At 39.5% G+C, this 8,822-nt stretch overlaps 1 protein-coding gene across 1 annotated transcript in view; it reads right to left on the reverse strand.

Moving 5' to 3' along the window:
• The window catches only part of INPP4A (inositol polyphosphate-4-phosphatase, type I, 107kDa), a 72,554-nt gene that overhangs the window by 55,941 nt on the left and 7,791 nt on the right, over positions 1-8,822 (reverse strand). The gene's annotated exons all lie outside the window — the stretch shown is intronic.

The raw sequence follows: 8,822 nt of genomic DNA on the forward strand, positions 1-8,822 counted from the left end.
TAGGAGTAACAGGCTATACCATGGACATAATGACAGGCTAGGAGTAACAGGCTATACCATGGACATAATAACAGGCTAGGAGTAACAGGCTACACCATGAACATAGTCTAACAGGCTAGGAGTGACAGGCTATACCTAGGAGCCTAGGAAGCTGCACCATCTGGGATCCTGTTGGTACACTCTGTCATGTTCACAAAAGGACAACATCGCCTAATGACACATTTGACAGAATGTATCCTCACCATTAAGTGATACATGACTATACTTAACGCCACCGAACTGTATACTTAAAAATGGTTAAAATAATACATTTTGTGTACATTTTATTGCAATTTTAAAATAAAATAGAAAAAACATACGAACTCCTATTTAAAAATATATTATTGTGTCCACAACAGATGAGACAAATGCACAGAAAATTCAGGGAGAGGAGGAGTGATGGGATGAAGGAAGACACTGGTAAAAATGAAAGAAAGAACAGGGAGAAAAAAGGAGAGATTAAAAGACAGAAAAATACAAAGAGGGAAGGAAGAGCTATGACTCTGGAAGGGTGGGGGAGAGCAATAGCTTGACATGCTCTGAGGAGAGTTTAGTTGGGAAGATGTCTTTGCTCATTTGGAGTAAGTGACTGGCTATCTCCGTCCTTTGAAAGGACCTGTGGTGACCTAACCAACCACCGTTCACAGCTCGATCTACTCTTCCGGGGTCTAATTACACTTCTTCTGACATTAAGATTGCCATACCAGCTCTCTCTTTTGTTAGCACACACATTTGTGTGTGTGTGCATGTTTTTCTATAGTTGCTATTCGTGCAGCTATAACCCAGATGTTGACCCCAAATCTCATGTCTTGGAATTTTCAGTGCTTTCTCTATTGGTGAGCGCCCATCTGGAATCATCGGCCTTCTACTGAGGAACACCTCTTAGCATTGTTTATTCTGTAAGTGTGGTGCTGGCATGCTTTCAGCTTTCAAGGTTTAAAAAATGTCTGTATTCCACCTTACTTCTTGAAGGAAATGTTCTCTAAGCAGTTATTTTCTCTAAGCCCTTTAAATATATTGTCTCTAGGCCTCTGTGTTTTCTGTTACGAAGCCAGCTGTTGGTCTAGTTGTTGCTACTTTAAGATTGTGTTTTGTGGCAGTTTTTATAATTTTCCCACTGACTGCAGCTTTCAGCAGTTTCATTATGATGTGCCGAGGTACGTTTGTTTGTATTTATTCGGTGAATTGTTGCATTTGATGTGCCGAGGTACGTTTGTTTGTATTTATTTGGTGAAACTGTTGTATTCGTTTGGGAGAAATGCTCACCTATAAATACTGCTTCGGACCCTTTTCTGTGTTGCTTCTTAAAGATACAGAATAAACGCAATGTGAGACCTCTCACTATGCTGTTTTTACTCTCCTCTGAGCTTTTTTTCCATTATTTTTATGGCTCTGGCTTCATTTTGTAAATTTTCTTCTTGAAATTTTTCTTTGAATTCTAAAATATGTATGTGGTTCTTTTCATGGCTTCTAGTTCTCTGAAAATGTTCAATGTCGTCTTTTTTCTTCTTTACCATAGTGTTATGACTGAAAGTTTGTGTCCCCCTAAAGTTTCTTTAAGTAGGTCTGTCCTCTGACACAAACATCAAAACTTATGTGTTGAAATCTTATATCCCAATGTGATGGTATTAGGGGTGGGGCCTTTCAGAGGTGATTAGGTCACGAGGGTAGACTCTTCATGAATGGGATTAGTGCCTTTAAAAGAAGAGACACAAGAGCTTGCTCCCTCTGCTCTGCTCTCTGCCATGTGAGAACACAGCAAGACTACGTCCATCTGCAAACCAGGAAGCTGGCCCTCATCAGACAACAGATATCCTAGCATCTTAATCTTGCACTTCCCAGGTTCTAGAACTGTGAGCAATAAATTTCTATTTTTCAAGCCACCCAGTCTACAATATTCTGTTGTAGCAGTCCCTATTAACTAAGACATATAGTCAATAACGGTTATTTTAGTGTTTGTCTCTTAACTCTAATATATACGGCCCCTTTGGGTCTATTTCTATGCTTACTGTTTCTGTTCATATTTCTCATTTCCTCATGTTTCCGAGAAATCATGATTTTATGCTGAATACTACAAGAATTGCTTGTAGAAGTGATTTGAGGCCTAGGATGGTGCTGTCTTTCTCCAGAGATTTGTAACTACTTCTGCAAGGTTCTAGGGAGGACTAGCACTCTGAAATGTTTTCATTTACTTGCAGTAACTTAATGAACCTGTAGTCCCTATGAACACCTGCTTCTGGTTCCCCTTACTCTAGAGGTTTAGATTTAGCCTTCTGGATTCTAGATCAAAGTGAGAGGGGTTTCGTCAAGTATCCTTCCCCTAACAGACCCTAGAAAGCAATCCCTGTCACTTCTGCACTGAGACACTGTCTAAAGCACTGCGCAGCCTCTGGACCTCTTGGCCTTCCTCTTGGGAACCACTGTAAGCCCTCAAAGGAATAAGTGGGCCTCTGCTCTCAGATTCTTTACAGTCCTATCAGTTCTCTGGTCGCATGGACCAGATAGTTCAGATTTTTTTTCATTTTTTCTAGTTGTCCTTAATGGTAGATTTGATTTTTGTTTGTTATTTATCTAGAAAAAGATTTTCTTTCTCCTTAGAATGTGTTAGTCTCACAAGGAGATGCCTGGCAGTTGGAATATTCTTGAGTCTTAAGTCCATTCTTCCCTCTGGAAAGAATTCTTCTGTTGCTTCTGGCTCGCTGCTACTCCTCTTTCCGGCTCTCTGCTTCTAGGTCTCCTATTGATCAAATACCAGAACTCCCAAATCTGTCATATCTCTTCACCAACAATCTCTTTCTTGATATTTTTTCCTTGAACTGTGAGATGGTTCCTTCATTCACCTTCACAGATTTGTAACAGTTTTCAGCAGTGTTGCTTTGATTTTTACTACGTTTCTTTTAAGATATGACTTACGTATCATAAAGTTCACCCTCTTAAAGTACACAATTCTCTGTTTTGTTTTGTTTTGTTTTGTTTTGAGATGGAGTCTCACTCTGTCGCCCAGGCTGGAATGCGGTGGCGTGATCTCAGCTTACTGCAAGCTCCGCCTCCCGGGTTCACGCCATTCTCCTGCCTCAGCCTCCCGAGTAGCAGGGACTACAGGTGCCTGCCACCACGCCCGGCTAATTTTTTATAATTTTAGTAGAGATGGGGTTTCACCATATTAGCCAGGATGCTCTCGATCTCCTGACCTTGTGATCCGCCTGCCTTGGCCTCCCAAAGTGCTGGGATTACAGGCATGAGCTACACACCCGGCCCAATTCTGTGGTTTTTAAAGGCATTCAGAGTTGTGCAACCATCACCACAAATTCCTTAACATCTTAACATTCTCATCAACCCAAAAACAACAACAAACCAAACCCATTACCCCATTCACTGGTCCCCCATGAAACCACTAATCTACTTTCTATCTATATAGATTTGTCTATTCCAGACATTTCATATAAGTGGAATCACACAATAGGTGGCTTTTGTATCTGGCTTCTTCAATTAGAATATTATAAAGGTTTATCCATACTCTAGCAAATATCCGTACTTCGTTCCTTTTCATTGATGAGTAACATTCAATTGTACAAACATACCACATATGGCTTATTCATTTATGAAGGACATTTTTGATGAATAGAAAATTCTTGGTTGTCTTTTTCTTTCAGCAGTTTGAATACGTCATCCCATCACCTTCCTGACCTCCATGGTTTCTAATAAGAAATTAGCTGTTACTCTTATTGATGATCCCTTATACACGATAGATCACTTCTTTCTTGCTGCTTTAAAGATTCTGTCTTCAGCTTTCAGTGGTTTGAGTATGATGTATCAAGTGTGGATCTCTTTGAGTTTATCCTACACGGAGTTCATTGGGCTTCCTGGATATGTAGATTCATGTTTTCTATCAAATATGGGAAGTTTTTGGTCATTATTTATTGAAACATTTTCATCTTCCCCCTTCTCGATTTACTCTTCTTCTGGTACTCCTATTATACATATATTGGTGCACTTGATTGTGTCCCACAGGTATCTGAGGCTCTGTTCATTTTTCTTCATTCTTTTTTCCTTTCTGTTCCTCAGACTGGATAACCTCAATTGACCTGTCTTCAGGTTTGCTGATTCTTTCTTCTGCCTTCTCAAGTCTACAGTTGAGCTTCTCTTAATGAATTTTTCATTTCAGTTATTATAATTTTGAACTCCAGAATTTCTATTTAGATATCTTTATAGTCTCTATCTCTTCAAGTCTCTATTTGGTGAGACATTGTTCTCACACTTTCCTCAGTTCTTTGGACATAGTCTCCTTCAGTTATCTCAACATACTTAAAATAGCTGATTTACAAATCTTTGTCTACTAAGTTCAACATTTGTGCTTCCTATGGATGGTTTCTACCGACTGTATGGGTTTTTTTCCCTCTGTGTATGAGCCATACTTTGTTATCTGCAATGTCTCATAACTTCTTGTTGGCAACTACACATTTTAAATAATACAATGTGGGATCTCTGGAATTAGATTCTCCCCCTTCCCCAGGCTTTGTTGTTGCTGCTCTTTTGTGTGGCTGTTTCTTCAGTGCCTTTTCTGATTGAATTCTGTAAAGTAATACTCTTTGTCATGTGTGGCCATTGAAGTGACTGCTTCATTAGGTTAGTAGTCAGATAATGGTTGGACAGATGTTTCTGTAAATACCAGAATCACAGACCTTTGCTGTAGCTTTAGCTAACAGTCCCTGTGTGTATACTGGGGTGCATTTTCATCGTTCAGGCAGTCAGTTTATAACTCTGTCTTAGACTTCATGTGCTGCTTGCATAGAACCTCAGGGTCAATCTCAGGTACTTGCTTAGTGCCTTCTCAAGTCTCCCGAGTATGCACACAGCTCTGGACATGTGCACAGCCCTTCACAGGCCTTTGAGGTTCCCAGGAATATGAAAGAGCTTTTCAAATCTCCCTGTGAATATCTCATTCCCCAGCTTCCCCTTTTAAGGTTTTTTTGCTTAGCTTTTTGTTTGCTCCAACTGTTATCACTACCTCAGGCAGCTGTAGGCAGTGATTGTTTTTGACAAACATTCTCAGGGAAAAAACTGTTCCCACTGATTCTGAGTTAAGCCAAATAAAGGCAGGTACGGGATGTGGGGTTTTCCAGGGAACTGCCAGACAGGACAAATAATGACAACTCTCTAAGAAAGGGGCTTTTTGTAGGATCTCCAACCCCATTCTGTCCCCTTCAGTGACCTTTAGGCTATTGATTTTCACTATAACATCAGAGATGCTGGCTTTCAAGGCTACCTGGAGCTAGGGAGAGGACGATAACGGGGCAAGTTAAAACATCATAAAGCTCTCTGTTCTAACTAAGAAGCCATTTGATATTATTTGGATGTTCTGTCCCCTCCAAATCTCATGTTGAAATGTAATCCCCAATGTTGGAGGTCGGGCCTGGTGGAAGGTGTTTGGATCATGGGGGACAAATCCCTCATGAACGGCTTAGCGCCATCCCCTTGGTGATGAGTGAGTTTTAGCTCTGAGTTTACGTGAGACCTGGTTGTTTAAAAGTGTGTGGCACCTCCTCCCTCTCTCACCATGTAAGATGCTCGCTCTTGCTTTTCCTTCTGCCGTAAATAAAAGATCCCTGAGGGCTCAGCAGAAGCTGAGAAGCCACTGGTGCCATGCTTGAACAGCCTGCAGAACCATAAGCCTCATAAGAGAAAAGAAACCTCTTTTCTTTATAAATTACTCAGCCTCAGGTATTTCTTTATAGCACTGCAAGAACAGACGAATACACCATTTTTCTTAAATAAATGCTCCCCAGAGTACTGTAGGCCTCCGTTAATTTTCAGAGTTCTGAAACAATTTTGACCATTTTTGTACACTCATTGCCTTTATGGAAGAGAAGATTTTTGGAAGTCTTCACTCTGCCATATCTGCCCTCATCATTCTTATTTTATTTTTTAAATGTCAACTAGTGGTTTAAAATTAGTAAACTGATTTTTATTTCCAAAAATTAATTTTCATTCTCTGTAATATCTTCTCATATATCTTCATGAACCTTCATTATTTATTGGATACAATAAAATACAAAGAGCTTAGGTTTTTCTGATCAATGAGTTTTGACAATCATAAACACCCATGTAAGCACCATCGAAACAAGATGGTACAACTTTTTCATTAGACTAGAAAGTTTCCTCTTATACAAATCTCCTAGTTTTGCAATCATTTTCTGATTTCCATCACTATTCTTTTGTCTGTTCTTGAATTTCATACAAACGGAATGTTTTTGAGACTCATCTATGTTGTTACATGTATTGATAATTCATTCTTTTTTAAAAAAAGAGTCATATTCCACTGTACAATTTATTCATTCTACTGTTAATAGACATTTGGGTTGTTTTCAGCTTTGAACTATTAAATAAAGGTGACATAAATGTTGTTGTTCATGTCTTTTTGTGAACACTTTTTCATTTCTTCTGCATAATTACAAATGACTGAAATCTATTTAACTTTACGAGAAACTGTTTTCCAATGTGTTTGTATCATTTTCCACTCCCACCAGCAATATACAAAAGTTCCAGTTGGGTACAGTTAGTGTTTGTGTTGTTGTTGTTAATTTTACCCATTCTAATGGATGTGTTTTAATTTACGGTTACATGACAACTAACGACGTTAAGCATCATTTTATTGTTTATTGTTCATTTGTATAACTTATTTTGTCTAGCGTCTGCTCAAGTCTTTTGCTCATTTTAACAATTGGGTTGGTTACTTTTTCACTATTTATTTGTCCTTTGTGAAGTATATGTGTTGTGAATATTTTTTTCCAGTCTGTGGTTCATCTATTCATTTTCTTAGTGATGTCTCTTATGGACAGCAGTTTCTTATTTTGATGAAATTCAATGTATCCCTTTTAAATTTTAGGGAGTGGTAGGCAGAGAAGCCCCTCCCCGACACAAAGTATCTATGTCCTAATCCTCAGAAACTACGAATCCATGACATTACATGGCAAAAGAGACTTTACAGATGTGATTACGGGATCTTCAGATGGATCATGCGGATGGGCTCAATCTATCACAGAGGCCCTTAAAAGTAGAAGACGAAGGCCTTAGGGTGAATCATAAAGATATAACAACGGAAGAAGAGGCAGGAGAGATTCAAAGCATGGAGGGCCACTAGACCTGCCACTGCCAGCTTTGAAGATGGAGGAAGAGGGCTATAAGCCCACAAGAGGAATGTGAGTGGCCTCTATGAGCTGGGAGCGGGCCTTAACTGACAGCTAGCCAAAAGCTGGGGTCCTAAAATTTAAAACCACTAGCAACTGAATTCCGCCAACGACGTGAATGAGCAAGGAAATAGATAGGAACAGGCCCTGAGGCCTTCTAAATAAATCCAGCCCTGCTAAGGCGGATTTTGGTGTTGTGAGACTCTACGCAAAGACCCAGTGAGCACACTGGATTTCTAATCTAAGGGAACTGTAAGATCACATATTTGTATTGCTTTAACCTGCTAAATTTGTGGTAATGTGTCATGGCAGCAGTAGCAAACTAAAACGAAGTGCTTTTTGTGCTCTGTCCAAATCTATGCCTACCCTGAGTTTGAAAGTTCTCCTATTTTTCTTCTAGAGGCTTCAAAGTTTTATTACTATTTTAAGTTCTCTCTTGTTTCTTCCATTATGTCTGCCTCAACAGGAATCCCCCAATTTGACTGATCTACTTGTCTCTCCTTTAAGTTACAAAGTACCCTTAAGCGACCTGTGACCTCCCTCTACTTGCCCTTTTATCAGGTGTGAGTTTTCTTGACACCTATACAAGGTAGGAATATTCAGGTCTTTCAGGCAGTAATGATGGCAGACGGACTAAGGTACAGCAGGTGGCCAAAGGCTGGGAAGACTGAGATTACTTTAAGGGCTGATGGTCCCATGGCCACCTTCAGAACATGCCTTCCTACAAGGGACATTCTCTCCTGGCCTCCTCCCGCAACCCAGCCTATCTAAATTTCAACCAGGGTTTGATGCCTGGCTCAAGTTCCATAGCTTCCATTAAGTTTTCTCTGAGCAGCCTGCAGGCTCACTTACGTCACTGATTGGGCATATTTCCATAGAAACCACACACCTCTGATGTGTAAGCCTTGTCTCGCCAACCTGATCATCTGTAATCCCAGCTGAATAAACGCTAAATAAATGCTGTCGAGGTAAACTGCATACATTTGATTCAACAATGCTATATTCAAGAGTATATCCTAAGGAAATAATCAGCAAAATGTATGAAAGATCTATACATAAATACATTCACTGTGATGGTGTTTATAATGGCAAATTGGGAAGAACCTGAAAGTCCAACAGTAGGAGGCTGGCTAAAATAAGTATGGCACAGTGCTATTAGAGCTCTATGAAGGCATTTAAAATGATGAAGCAGATCCCATACATATTAAAAAAGATGTTTTGCTACATGAAAAAAGAATGTCAAGAGCTCTATGATGACATGTTTGGAAATAATTCTATCACTTCCACAACTAAAAATCATGAAAAATCTCCATACAGTACTCTGTGAGGGTCAAACATATATACTTGGAAGGATATATACCAAAGTGATAACTGACAACCTCGCTGCAATAAAGTTTTCTTTTTCTTCAACATTTTCTGTATTGAAGGTTTCACAATGAACATACATTTTTTAAATTGTAAATTTTTATTTTAAAAGTCAACACATTTGTCCATTCAATAATTCAGCTCCTGCTCCTCCTTTTTTTTTGAGATGGAGTCTTGCTCTGTCGCCCAGGCTGGAGTGGAGTGGTGCCATCTCGGCTCACTGCAAGCTCC

This window comes from Mandrillus leucophaeus, unplaced genomic scaffold (assembly GCF_000951045.1).
Source record: "Mandrillus leucophaeus isolate KB7577 unplaced genomic scaffold, Mleu.le_1.0 Scaffold9, whole genome shotgun sequence".
NCBI classification, from domain to species: Eukaryota; Metazoa; Chordata; class Mammalia; order Primates; family Cercopithecidae; genus Mandrillus; species Mandrillus leucophaeus.